This window comes from Cnephaeus nilssonii (genome assembly GCF_951640355.1).
Source record: "Cnephaeus nilssonii genome assembly, chromosome: 18".
Taxonomy (NCBI): domain Eukaryota; kingdom Metazoa; phylum Chordata; class Mammalia; order Chiroptera; family Vespertilionidae; genus Cnephaeus; species Cnephaeus nilssonii.
Genome location: NC_137089.1, coordinates 11,766,081 through 11,781,062, shown reverse-complemented (window position 1 = coordinate 11,781,062; position 14,982 = coordinate 11,766,081). Strand labels below are relative to the sequence as shown.

Sequence of the window (14,982 nt, the reverse complement as noted above, 5' to 3'; positions counted from 1 at the left end):
ATCTATTTACAAAATTGTTTACTTTCAGCCAGCAATACATCTAGTTTTCTTAGATAATTTATAAGGACAAGAGTGCCTTTTTTATTTGTGAATGATTCAGAATAATCATCAGTGAAATAATTTGTAATTTTGTAGAACAGTAACCCAATTACTATATGACATTATTATATGTTGTCAGACATGTTTAGTAGAATACATTCAGAAAAATACTTAACTACTTGAGTCAATTTGTGGTTAACCAGAATCATTTTTAAAGTTTGATTGGGGATGGAAGTTGTAAGTTTATCCTACTAATATTTTTTCTGTTAGAGAAAATAAATAGGATTTCTTTTGAAGGAAGTGAAATAAGTTTAAATAATCTCTGTTTTGACAGAATGGATCAAGTGATTTGTGACATTCTAGTTATATATTTGAGAATTTCTGTGGTGTTTAACTAGCATTTATGCAAATCAGATAACTCTTGAGTGCAGAACAATGCTTTAAAGGAAAATAATTATACTTCAGTTAGAGATGTGGTTTAAAATCATTTTAGGGATAAACTCCATGCATTTGGTGTTTAAAATTACCAGGTAGAAATATGAAGTACAGGTGTGTGAAATGGAAAAATCTATTGTTTTGATTGTAAATATTAATGTTATCATTTTGAGTAGCTAGAAAGTATTTGATCCAAGTACTTAATTTCTTGTCAATAATTACACACGGTGAAGGTATACTGTAGTTGTATGAGATGAATATGGATGGGATCCTTACCCTTGGGAATCTCCTTCACCAGTTAGGAAAGGAAAGATGTTAGTTTATATGCATTGCTTTTTAGAAGACAGAAGCTACTGAACATGTTGCAGAGTCATATATTAGGAATAGTCTAATTGCTATTCTCATAGAACAGTGATCCTTGGGCCTGGGTGGTATGGAGGAATCTGACTGCCAGATGTGAAAAAGAACCCAGAGCTGCATGATATGAATCAGGAGCTGGAGGTATATTGTCACTGGGTGTTGCCTTAATAATAGCTCCTGTTAAATCTCAAGATTATTTGTATCCTACTTTTTCTTCATTTATGTATTAACTAAAAGGAGTACCATTGTTATGAAGGTGAGCAATATATAGATATGTATCATCCCATTTAAAAAAATGCCTTGACATTTGTAAACATTTGATCATTTCATAGGAATGTTCACTGGAGTGATAACCTTGATTGTCTGATTCCAGAGTCATGGTTGTTACTGATGGGCTGGTTTTCAGAACTGTGACCAGTGAAATCGTTGTCCTTGGTCTATTTAAAACTCACTCTGAGAGTTATTGTTTTCATGGTCACAGAACAATCAATCATTTCCTAAAAGTATGGGAACCTTTTTTTTTAAGGTTTCTATGCTCTTTTGTTTTTATTGTATGTTTTGTTGTTTCTGTTAATTCTATATACATTTTTTAAAACTCCTTTTTAAAAAATGTATGTTTTTATTGATTTCAGAGAGAGGAAAGGAGAAGGAGAGAGAGATGGAAACATCAGTGATGAGAGAGATAAGCTGTCTCCTGCAAGCCCATGCCCCCTATTGGGCATTGAGCCAGCAACCGTTCCCGTGCCCTGACCAGGAATTGAACTGTGACCTCCTGGTTCATGGGTCCATTCTTAACTACAAGGAAACACTGGCTGGGCCCTCATATACATTTTAAATAGCATAAGGCATTCTCATTGTTTTATATTGTCAGTGTTTGTATTTACTTATATATAAAGTATTTATGCTTCTTATTGCTCTTTATTCTTTTCTGCATTTCTCAGTTGCTTGAAGAACAATGTCCTTTAGTGTTTCCTTATGTGTGGAGATGATGGTGATAAGATCTCAGATTTTTTAAATATAGAAATGTTTTTTCACTTCATTTTTGAACAATACATTTGCTGAGTAAAGAATTCTAGGTTGGCACTTTCTTCTAGATTTTTTTGTTTTAAGAGGAATGACTTTAGGAAAACCACCTAAGTAACCTATTTTTTGCAGAATTATACTTCTCTTTGAAAGAAATCTCATTAGGGATGAAGTATTCTTGATCAATTACTAATTGATATATTTTTTAAAAAAAATCTTTATTGCTTAAAGTATTACATATGTCTCCTTTTTCCCCTGTTGACCTCTCCCCAGCCACTCCCACTCCCCCAGCACTTGCCTCACCCCCCTAATGTCTGTGTCCATTGGTTAAGCTTATATGTGTGCATACAGTCCTTTGGTTGATCTCTTAACCCCCACTCCCTCCACTGCCTTCCCTCTGAAGTTTGATGGTCTGTTCAGTGTTACTCTGTCTCTGGCTCTATTTTTGTTCATTGGTTTATGTTGTTCATTATATTCCACAAAAGAGTGAGATCATGTGATATTTATCTTTCTCCGACTGGCTTATTTTGCTTAGCTCTCCAGGTCCATCCATGCTGTTGCGAATGGTAAGAGTTCTTTCTTTTTTGCAGCAGCATAGTATCCCATTGTGTAGATGTACCTCAGTTTTTTAATCTGCTCATCTGCTGATGGGCACTTAGGCTGTTTCCAAATCTTAGCTATGGTGAATTGTGCTGCTATGAACATAGGGGTGCATATGTCCTTTCTAATTGGTGTTTCTGATTTCTTGGGATATATTCCTAGAAGTGGGATCACTGGGTCAAATGGAAGTTCCATTTTTAAGGTTTTGAGGAAACTCCATACTGTTTTCCACAGTGGTTGCACCAGTCTGCATTTCCACCTGTAGTGCATGAGGGTTCCTTTTTCTCCACATCCTTGCCAGCACTTGTCGTTTGTCGATTTGTTGATGGCAGCCATTCTGACAGGTGTGAGATGGTATCTCATGGTTGTTTTGATTTGCATCTCTCGGATGATTAGTGACTTTGAGCATGTTTTCATGTCTCATGGCCTTCTGTATGTCCACTTTTGAAAAGTGTCTGTTTAAGTCCTTTGCCCATTTTTTTGATTGGATTGTTTATCTTCCTTTTGTTAAGATGTATGAGTTCCCTATACTTGGAGATTAGGCCCTTATCGGATATGACATTGGCAAATATGTTCTCCCATGCAGTGGGCTTTCTTATTTTGTTGATTGTTTCTTTTGCTGTGCAGATTGATATCTATTTTTGATCAAATGTTTCCTTGAAGATTAAAGGCAAAGAAAACAAGCCAAATTTGATTACGTTGCATAGTTTTAAAAAAACATTGAAGTTTGAGGAATTTTAAGCTGGCTGCAGAGTAGGTGGAAGCTACATTCCCCTGCTCCTGGTACCAAACCAGATTTATAGCTAAATTATAGAGCAGTCAGCCCAAATAACCAGCTGAAGGCTAGCTGAACTGAAATATTATAACCAAGGATTTATAGAAGAAGCCTGGTAAGAAGGACTGGGATGTGAAAAGGGCTGGTCACTGCACCCATGTGTGGCAGCAGAGAAGCTGGAGATATATTTCGGCTGCAAAATTCCCTTCCCCCAGGAGTGTGGGGTCTCAACTCCATGCAGGGATCCCCAACCCAGAGCAATGGAGATGGGAAGATGAGCCTTCATAGCATCTGTTGTTACAGCACCAGCCTGGGGAGTGCACTGCCCCGTCCTCCAGCTATGGGCAACACCGCTCTGCTGTGCTCACCAGGGACCTTTTGGGTATTCTTTTTCTGGAGAAGCTCTTGGTGGAAACTCAGGTAGTGATTGATTGTGTAGCTCTGGAAATGGGTCCATTCTTCCCCACCTTGAGTGCACAGGTGGTGTGGCCACACCTACCTGTTGAATCACTGGGCCTGCCCTGCTACTCTGTTGGCCCACCCTGCTGAGTTCAGTTGGGCAGGGGGATTAGAGGACCATGCAGAGCTGGGACTTTCAGAGTATCTCCTGGGGAGGCTTTTGTCTGGGAACCAGACAGGCCAGTGCTGGGTTGTGTGGCTATATCACGGGGTGGAGCACTCCTATCTCCCCTGCAAGCTCAGCCCATGCTATTCTGGGAAGGGGAAGAAGTGCCTACCCGTCTCCTACAGGCTTGCCGGCAACACCCCAAATGGGAGACTGTTTAGATTGGCCTTCCCAAGGCCCAGTGGCTCCATCTGGCTGAGCTCAGTTCTGTGAAGGGAAGGGTGTGCTGTTCAGAGCTGAGACATCCAGAGTGTGTCTCCCTCAGGCTCTTGTCTGGGTCCAGGCCAAATGCTTGGCCCCCTCCTGTAGGCTGAGCCAGCACCACCTTCAGTGGGAGACTCTTATTTTTTAATCCTCACCCAAGGAGATGTTTTTTATTGATTTTAGAGAGAGGAAGGGAGAGATAGAGAAACATCGATGTGAGAGAAAAACATTGATTGGTTGCCCCCCCTATGTGCTCTGACTGGGAATTGAACCCACAACCTTTTTAGTATACAGGACAACACTCCAACCAACTGCGTCATCTAGCCAGGGCCCAATGAGATACTTTTAAGATCTGTCCTCCTGAGCCGTGGTAGCTCAGCCCTGTTGAACTTGCTCCTGCAGGAGATGGCTGACTGCACCCAACCTGAACCTGTGGCGCGCTCCTCCTAGGGGAGCTAGAGTTGGAGACAGTGGCAGAGATGAGTGGGTTGGCTCTGAAGTAGGGGCCACTTTCCCCTCATTAAATGCCTGACTGCAGCTCCAACATCCCACTAGCCCTGTCCTGACCCTGGTCACCCTGTCCTACCCAGCTTAGGACCTAAGGAAGGGTCTGTGCATTGCAGTCAACCTGTGCCCACTCTACAGTCTTTCTTTGGAAGGCTCTAGAGCAGTGGTTCTCAACCTTTTTAATGCCGCGACCCTTTAATACAGTTCATGTTGTGGTGACCCCCAACCATAAAATTATTTTTGTTGCTACTTCATAATTGTAATTTTGCTACTGTTATGAATCGTAATGTAAATATCTGTGTTTTCCAATGGTCCTAGGCGACCCTGCTAGTGGTTCTCAACCTGTGGGTCGCGACCCACAGGTTGAGAACCGCTGCTGTAGAGCCATTGTACACCAATCTGTGTACAATGGTCAGCTTCCTCCAGCTTTGAGCTGGGGGCAGATCTATAAAAGGTCTAAGGTTCCCTAAGGTCTACCTCCACATGTCAGCTACTCTACCTCCCCTAGAGGCCTGGTCTTCCTCTAGAGCAGTGGTTCTCAACCTTTTTAATGCCGCGACCCTTTAATACAGTTCATGTTGTGGTGACCCCAACCATAAAATTATTTTTGTTGCTACTTCATAATTGTAATTTTGCTACTGTTATGAATCGTAATGTAAATATCTGTGTTTTCCAATGGTCCTAGGCGACCCTGCTAGTGGTTCTCAACCTGTGGGTCGCGACCCACAGGTTGAGAACCGCTGCTGTAGAGCCTAAGACCATTGGAAAACACAGATATTTACATTACGATTCATAACAGTAGCAAAATTACAATTATGAAGTAGCAACAAAAATAATTTTATGGTTGGGGTCACCACAACATGAACTGTATTAAAGGGTCGCGGCATTAAAAAGGTTGAGAACCACTGCTCTAGAGGAAGACCAGGCCTCTAGGGGAGGTAGAGTAGCTGACATGTGGAGGTAGACCTTAGGGAACCTTAGACCTTTTATAGATCTGCCCCCAGCTCAAAGCTGGAGGAAGCTGACCATTGTACACAGATTGGTCCCTCCCATACACACTCAGTCCCAGTAGATGTAGCCACAAATGTGAATAGCGTGATACTTCAGACAGGTAGTTCAAGATGTTGGTTACATACAACGTCTGACATAAACCTGTACCTGAACCTCATGCAAGTGGACCCAGAACCAGTGGTGGGCTTTAGACCACACCAGAAGTTGACCCAACTAGCCACACAAGCAGGACACCCAAAGGGGGATTCCTGAAGGCACCAGACACTTCTGTGAACAACTTTGCCTTCGGGGGCAGTCCGAGCAGAGTGACTCAAACTAGGTGATTGAGGTTTATCTTATAGTCAGCCAGCCTGAAAGGTTAACTCCACCTATGAAAGGGCCAAGAGCATTCAAGACACAACTACAACAGGAGGGTGCATATAATCCACAAGAAACATTCCCGGCTGAGCTTAGGTGATCTGGAAGATTGTGCCACTGGGCTCTAACAAGACACATACATTATAAAGCCATAATAATAATTTTGAGGGGGGGGTGGGGGGCAGTGGGGGGATATGGACACATATGTAATACCTTAATCAATAAAAAAAGAAAAAGAAAAAATAGAAAAGACACGAAAAAAATTTTGGGAGTCATAACAGATCTACTTAATACGCATGCAAAATGGGGAGAAAAAGAAATATGCCCCAAATGAAAGAACAAGAGAAATCCCAGAAAAGTAATTAAATGAAATGGAAGCAACCAAATACCAGATGCAAAATTTAAAACAATGGTTATAAGGATATTCAAGGTCCTTAGGGGAAGAATGGATGATCTTTGTGAGAACTTTAGCAAAGAGGTAGTAAGCATTAAAAAGGATATGGAAATCATAAAAAAGAACCAGTCAGAAGTGAAGAATACAATATGTGAAATGAAAAAATACACTAGAGGAATCAATAGCAGGTTAGATGAAATAGTGGATTGGATAAGCTATTTAGAGGACAAGATAACGGTAATCATCCAAGCATAGTATCAAAAAGAAAAGAGAATTCAAAAAATGAGGAAAGTTTAAGGGGCCTCTGGGACAACATCAAGTATAACAATATCCACATCATAGGGGTACCAGAAAGAGAAGAGAGTGAGTAAGGGATAGATAACCTGTTTGAAGAAACAATGGCTGAAAAATTTTCTAACTTGGTGAAGGAAAAAGTCACACAAATTCAGGAAGTGCAGAGAGTCCCAATCAAGATGAATCACAAGACCTAAACCAAGACACATCATAATTAAAATGGCATAGTCAGTGGTCGGCAAACCGCGGCTCATGAGCCACACGCAGCTCTTTGGCCCCTTGGGTGTGGCTCTTCCACAAATTACCATGGCCTGGGCAAGTCTATTTTGAAGAAGTGGCATTAGAAGAAGTTTAAAAAATTTGGCTCTCAAGAAATTTCAATCGTTGTACTGTTGATATTTGGCTCTGTTGACTAATGAGTTTGCTGACCACTGGCCTAGGTTAAAGACACAGAGAGAATCTTAAAAGCAACAAAAGAAAGACAGTTCCTTGCCTGCAAGGGAGCTCCCATAGGCTGTCAGCTGATTTCTCAACTGAAACACTTCAGTCCAGAAAGGATTGGCATGAAATATTAAAAGTGATAAAAAGCCAGGTCCTACAACCAAGACTACTTGCAGCAAGGCTATCATTTAAAATTGAAGGCAAAATAAAGAGCATCCCAGACAAAAAGAAGCTAAAGGAGTTTATTATGACCAAACCAGTATTGCAAGAAATGTTAAAGGGCCTGCTTCAAGGAGAAGAAATAGAGGAACATAGGTATAAAAAATAAAATGGCAAAAAGTAAGTACCTATGAAAAATAACATTAAGTGTAAATTGGATAGCTGAAGGGATGAGAAAACATGATCCATATGTATGCTATCTACAAGAGATCCACCTCAGAACAAAAGACTCACACAGGATGAAAGTGAAGGAATGGAAAAACAATTTCCATGCAAAATGAAAATGAAAAAAAAAAAGTGGGGTAGCAATACTTATATCTGACAAAATAGACTTCAAAACAAAGGCCATACCAAGAGATAAAGAAGGTCACTACATAATACTAAAGGGTTTGATCTAACAAGAGGCTATAACTCTTATAAACATATATACAATCAACATAGGAGCACCTAAATATATAAAGAAAATCTTGGTGGACATTATGGGAGAAATCAACAGCAATACAGTCATTGTAGGGGATTTTAACACCCCTCTAACATCAGTGGGTAGATCTTCCAGACAAAAAATAAGGCAATCGCGACCTTAAGTGACACACTGGAATCAGATAGATTTAATTGATATCTTCAGAGCCTTTCACCCCAAAGCAGCAGGATATACATTCTTTTCATGTGCATATGGAACATTTTCTAGGTTAATCCACATGTTATGACACAAAACAAGTCTTAATTCAAGAAGATTAAATTCATATCAAGATCTCTGACCATAATCATATGAAACTAGAAATCACAAGAAAAAACTGAAAAACACAAAAAGACTTGGAGGCTAAATAACATGTTACTAATCAATGAATGGGTTAACACTGAAATAAAAGGAAGAAATCATAAGTTACCTGGAAACAAATGAACATGAACACATAACAACCCCAAATCTATGGGACACAGTGAAAACAGTCCTGAGAGGGAAGCTCGTAGCATTATAAGCTTACTCCAAGAAGCAAGAAAAGTCTTAAATAGACAGTCTAACCCTACACCTAAAAGAACTAGAAAAAGAACAACAAACAAAGCATAGAGTAAGTAAAAGGAAGGAAATAATAAAGGTTAGATTGGAAATAAACGACATAGAGTCTAAAAAAACAATACAAAAGATCAATGAAACCAAGAGCTGGTTCTTTGAAAAGATAAACATTGATGAACCTTTAACCAGACTCATCAAGAAAAAAAGAGAGAGGACCTATATAAATAAAATCAGAAATGAAAGAGGTGAAGTAACAGCTGACACCACAGAAATGCAAATAATTGTAGGAGAGTACTATAATCAACCATATTCCAACAAATTGGGCAACCAGAGTGAAATGGATAAATTCCTAGAAACATACAATCTTCCAAAACTGAATCAGGAAGCATCAGAAAATTTGAATAGATAATTACAACTAATGAAATCGAAGCAGTAAGCAAAAAACTCGCAGCAAACAAAAGTCCTTGTTTTACTGTCCCCAGCTTTAATAAATGTTTCCTCATAGTCATCTGGACTCATGTGAAATTTTTCCTGCATGAAGTCAAGAACCCACACACTACTGGCTGGCCCTAGGCAAACCCACAGCAGACCCCTCAGGGCCAGGTCCCCTTTCTGGTAACAAAGGGGTCTAAACCGGATGACCAGTGATATATTAGGGGAGGAAGGTCACCTTGGGGTTGAGGTCCTTGTTTTCCCAGTTTTGCCCCTTGAAGGTCACCAGGGCAGAAAGCACCTGGGGCTTTCTGCCCTGGTGACCTTCTATATCTGGCCCATTGTCCTTGCTCCGCCCCTGTCTAGCTAACTGCCAACCATACCCTGTGAATAAATAGTTAAAAAGCCAATATATTTTAAAATGAATGACATTAACATATCTAAACACTTATGCATTTCAAATGTTATATGTTGCAGAGTAGAAATACACAACTCTGTGAAATGGAGGCTTTAAAAGATAAGAGTATTTTTTTGAGAGGCTTTCTAAAGGCTCTCACAATGATCTTTGCATAATTGTAATGTTACGCCTTGACATATGGAAGAAATAGAATCTGTCTTAGGCGTTTATTATATACTTGGAAATGTTCTAAGAAAATGCCTAAGGTTATTCTCTTCCCTTTTGGCCTATTTATTGATTGGAGTACTTATTTTAATTCAAGCTAGTACAATGAATTTTAGTTTTGGCTCTTTCACAAACTAGTTTTGTGATTTGGACAGGGAATTCAGCTTCATCTGTTAAATAATAAGTAGCATTTATATCGTGCTTTACATTTTACTTGGCAATTTTATTTACATTTTGTTTGAATGGAAAGGTTCAAAACACAATTATTTATCTAGGCTCAGAGCTCTGCACTAGAAGTACAAATAACTCTTAAATGTTGCTGTTGTTGCATAGTTTGCACATTAGCTGAGCAATGGTAATATGCATGTAAAAAGCTAAATTCCCTTCTGTGAATTGAGTTCTTTAGGAGTAGAATAGGTGAAGCACTTAGCAAGGAAGGTCAGAGAGAGCTCCATGGGAGGGAGAGAGAGCCCTTCAGCAGGTCCTGGAAGTGGAGGAACCACCTCCCATTATAATGCAAGCTCCAGGAAGGCAGGGTTTTTGTCTTCTTTGTTCACTGTTTCATCTCTGTTCCCAGGACAGTGCCTGGCCTGTGGCATTCTCAGCATACACTTGTTACATGAATGAATGAATGAGTGAATGAGTGAGTGAGTCAGAGAAGAGAGGGCAAAGGACATCTTGAAAGGGGAATAATGATCTCTTCAAGTTCCATCTCTAAAAGTCCAATGTCATACGTACTCTTAGGTCACCTAAAGGAGAATGTTCCAGCATCTGTTTTAAATGGAGTTACTTTTCTCATGCTTTAATCAATTGCTCAGAATTGTTGCCACATTTTAGTTTGCTGGATCTTTGTTGGGATTATGATGTTACATAATTTTTAATTTTTTTTCCTGGAGTTTTTCTTATTTTTTTCATGTTGAGAGAAGCAGCATATGCCATCTTTATCATTTTGCTAATAATGTCTTCTAGCTTCTTACTAATTTTGTCCGTTTCCTGGAATTTATGTGATTCTTCTTTGAGAGGACATTCTTTGGAGCTTCCTGATTTCTTGTTCTAATGTGGACTCATTGCTTTTTAGGTCTGCTGTACAGCTGCATCCTTGGAATTTCTTTTCACTGGACTCCTGGGTTAGTGCCACTGTTTTCTTGTATATTTCCTATTTCCTTGGTTTTTCACCCCTGTTCGGTATTCTTTCTAAACTGTCTTGTCAACTGTTTGAGTCCTTGCACATCTGAAAATGTCTTTATTTTGCTTTCATACTTGGTTTGATAGTTAGCTTATGTAGACTTTTACAGAAAACAAGTTTCTCTCAGAGCTTTGAGAATTTTCCTGCATCATCTTCTTCCATCCAGTGTCGCTCACGTTATAGCTAATGCCTGTCAAGAGTCTTGTTTGTAAGTTTCCTTTGCCGTCTCTGGAACTTTTTAGACTTTTCTCTTTATTTTAATGTTTCTGATGTTTCTGAAGGAACAAGATATGCCTAGGTGTACATCCTATTTGATTAGTTATGATCAGCACTTAGTAGTTCCTTTCAAATAAACACTTGTGTTTTTCTTCAGCTTTGGAAACATTTCTTTGATAATTTCCCCATTTTCTTCATTGACTGGTGAATATCTTCAATTTCATTTGTTTTTTATTTCTCCTAGATTTTCTGTCTTTTTTTTTTTCTTCTTTCTCTTTTGAGGGGTATGGTGAGGGTCGTTTCATCTTTTTTTTCTTCTTCTGACTCTTAACTGAACTTTTAATTTCCACAATTATATTTTAATTTACAAGAACGCTTTTGTTTTCGATTCCTTTCTCATGACATCTTGATGCAGAGACATGGATGCGAGAACTTTTCTAATCACTGTAAGAATGATAAAATTTTGACAAAGTTATTCTGTTTCCTGAATCATCTTTATTTCTTCTGGGGTTATTTTTCACTTTTTCTACTTACCCTGGTCTTGCCCATGTCAGAGCCCACCCGCTGGAATCTCACTGGAAACACTGGGACAATGCTTTTGACTGGCAGGTATAATGTTAGGAGCTTGCTTTTAGGGACAGGCCCACAGAGGTAGTTTGTTCAGTTTCTTGAGAGAGGAGCCACGCCCTTCCTTCTGCCTTTTATTTTTTTTTTTGGCCTCGGGATAAATGCCAGAATGCATGTAAACTGCATGTACAGGGATGGGGGTAGGGGCAGAGTAGGGATGAGGAGCCAATTCCTGTTCCATTTGCTTCTTTTCAGCCTCTTTGGAAAAAGCTAGCCACCTTTTCCATCCCCCTTCTCACTCCTGCCCTGCCCACCCAGTAGTTCTAACTTGGAGCCCCTCTGGAGTTCACCTGGTAACCACTCCTGCTGTTGCAGACCCCTCTTTGTCTGCTCTTGGCAGTGACTCTCTCCGTGAAAATGCTCCCAAGTTTATTATACTCCCTGGTCTTGATTCCTTTGTTACAAGTTGATTTGTTTAAAAAATTCTCTATCAGTTTAATGAAGTTTCAGGGGGAGGAAAGACAAATAGCTAAGCAAATTAACTACAAATTCAGGTTGGTTTCTGAGCCTGAATCAGTGATATTTTCTCCCCCTCCTCCCCACTTGCCTTACGTATACTATATATACTTTCATACTCTTAGGAATATAAATTAGTGATTAGAAAGTATAAATTACTTTCAGGAGTAATTTGATAATCTCTTGCAGAGTTAAGGGTATATGTACCCTAGGATCCATCCAGCAGTTCTCTGTCTGTACCTGAGAGAAATCTGAGCACAGTTATACAGTGACACTTATACAAGGATGTTGTCACACAGGAAATTAGATGCAAATTTAAATGTTAATCAGCATGAGAGCCTGAACTGGAGGGTTGCTATTGTTCTTTCAGGCTCCATAATTTTGTAGCTCTTTGGTGAATACAAACTCCGAGAGTAGTATTCAGGCTGAAACCTTTTAGATTACCCAGTACCCCAGCTGTATTGATGAGATTGACATGAAAATACCAAATAGATTTTGTGTCTTAAAACATGTATAAACTTTCAGTTTGGTACTGAGGAGAAATTGTTAGTATCTACTTCTATCAGGAGGAAATATATTTCTGTAATATTGGCTGGGAATGGGGTGAGGGAACACAAGATAATGCAGAGGAAATTCCAGACTGAGGAGAGCAACTTCTGAGTTATGTACCGAGGGGGCCAAAAGTAGGTTTGCAGTTGTTTGTTTGGAAAATAATGCAATAGTTAATACAAAAAAGAACTCAGTTTTACATACTCACAACTGTAAACCTACTTTTGCTCTACTTTGTGTATGTATTTTCCTGAAGGCTGGTGGTGGACTTGTCAAGTAAAAAAAAAATAAAAATAATTTTTTTTTTAATCCTCACCTGAGGACATGTTTTTTATTGATTTTGTTTATTTAAAGAGAGGAAGGGAGAGAGGGAAAAAGGGAGGGAGGAAAAAAGACAGACAGAGAGAGAGAGAGAGAGAGAGAGAGAGAGAGAGAGAGAGAGAGAGAAACATTGATGTGAGAGAGAAACATCGATGGATTGCCTTCTGTGTGTGCCCCGACTGGGAACCGAACTGAGCCACACCAGCCAGGATGAGTCAAGTTTTAGTTAGTCATCACTTTTTTAGAATTGTGAATGACACTTTAAGGCCATTCTGCTTGGTAAATTCTCACTGATACTGATTCTCAACTCCAGCAACAGACATTTGTTAGATTTTGTAAGAACAGTTACTCATACAGTATTGGTATGTGCCAGGTACTGTTGTTCTAAGCACATTACATACACTGAGTGGCCAGATTATTATGATCTCTGAACGCATAATAATCTGGCCACTTGTGTGTGTGTGTGTGTGTGTGTGTGTGTGTATTAGAGGCCCGGTGCATGAATTTGTGCATGGGTGGGGTCCAGCCAGCCTGGCCAGGGGGAGGGGATATGGGCGGTTGGCCGGCCTGCCTGCTGGTTGAACTCCTGGTTGAGGGGACAATTTGCATATTAGCCTTTTATTATATAGGATATACACTGAGTGGCCAGATTATTATGCATTCAGAGATTATAATAATCTGGCCACTCAGTGTATATTACTGCGTTTAATCCTCATTTGAGCATTGCATGACCATATGAGTGAAGAACTGTTATTGGCCCATTTTTTTAGATAAGAAACTGAGTCATGGACTAGTAAAGTCAATTAGACGGAAAGAAGGGGTTAAAATTATAGCTAACTAGAGGCCCAGTGCATGATTGAATCATGCACGTGTAGGGTCCCCTACACGCTTTCACTTTTCGTGGTGGAGCTGGGTGCCTGTCCGCTGGTGCACCAGGCCTTTCAGAAGCCTCCGGCTCGGCGGAGGCTTCTGAAAGGCCTGGTGCCAGAGCAGACAGGCACCCAGGTCCCCCACTTTTGTTTTTTTTGTTTTTGTTTTTGTTTTTGCTGTGAAAGAGCTCATTTATTGGGGTGGTGGACTCAGTGGATCCAAAGTGGAGAGCTGGTGAAGGGATCGGTGGCTTCCAGTTTCAAGCGCTGGTTCTCAGTCCTGCGGCACCTGTTTATGGATCGCTTCGGCGAGGCTGGGTCAGGTCAGGGCTGCATGCACTTTGGCATCCGGGCCAGGGATGCTCTCCAGGCCCCACAGGGTGAAGCGGCTGAAACTGGCGGAGGCACGAATAAAGCGGTCAAAGTCCCACTCCAGTGCCTCCGGGGCTTCCACCAGCTCCTGCTCGTCCTTGTCGGATCCCGCTGAAAAGTCCTGCTTCCCCACCGACTTCTCTTCCATCACCATCACGTATCCCAGCAGGCCAGGCGGCACCGCCACCTCCTCGCCCCTCAGACTGCGGCCCCGAAACGACACTTTGAGTCCATCGGGACCCTGACGGATGGCCGGAGTGAAAAAGCGCCCCACAGGGGCAGGCCGGTTAACCCGGACTTCACAGGGCAGGAGGTGCAGCGTGTGCGCAGAGTGACTGGGCGTAGGTGGATGCGGTGCTTCTCCATGTCTTCCTCGTCGCTGCTCTCCATCCTCTGCCGGGTTTCCGTGGCTCGCTGACTGAGGCCAGAGCTCGCTCCCCCACTTTTGATGGTCCGAGGCCGCTGAGAAGGGCTACCCTGCAGTTGAGAGGCGCAGGGGGAGGGACCCCCTCAGCGGCCCTGGATCTGGCCGTTGAGAGGCACAGGGGTCGGGAGTCCCGCCCCCTGCACCTCTCAACAGCAGCATAGCCCCGCTCAGTGGCAGCGGATCCGCTCAGTGGCAGAGGAACCGTGCCTCTCAATGGCAGGATAGGCCACTCCTAGTCCCGCCCCCCAGCCTCCCGCCGCCCAATCGTGGGCGTAGCGGAGTGATGGTAATTTACATGGTACTCTATTATTAGATAGGATTGCTATAATTGAACTCAGAGTACAGACTCTGGAGCCATACTGTCTGGGTTTCAATCCTGGTTCTGACATATGAGCTGTGTGATCTTGGGCAAGCTTCTTAACCTCTCTGGGACTCATTTTTTTTCCCATCTGCTAACTGGGATAAGAAGACTACCCTACTTCATTGAGTTTTCTAAAGATTACATACATGAAAAGTGCTAGGAACAGCACCTGGCACATAAAAAGCCCTATGTGTATTTGCTGTTGGTATTGTCATCATCAGCCTATCATCCCAGTTCTGTAGATGGGA

At 41.2% G+C, this 14,982-nt stretch overlaps 1 protein-coding gene and 1 pseudogene across 4 annotated transcripts in view; one reads left to right on the top strand and one right to left on the bottom strand.

Moving 5' to 3' along the window:
- Window positions 1-14,982, top strand: part of STK3 (serine/threonine kinase 3) — a 225,472-nt gene that overhangs the window by 32,539 nt on the left and 177,951 nt on the right. The gene's annotated exons all lie outside the window — the stretch shown is intronic.
- Window positions 13,695-14,683, bottom strand: LOC307114223 (ribonuclease H2 subunit C-like; annotated as a pseudogene). Its single transcript has one exon. The product of its transcript is annotated as a ribonuclease H2 subunit C-like (transcript).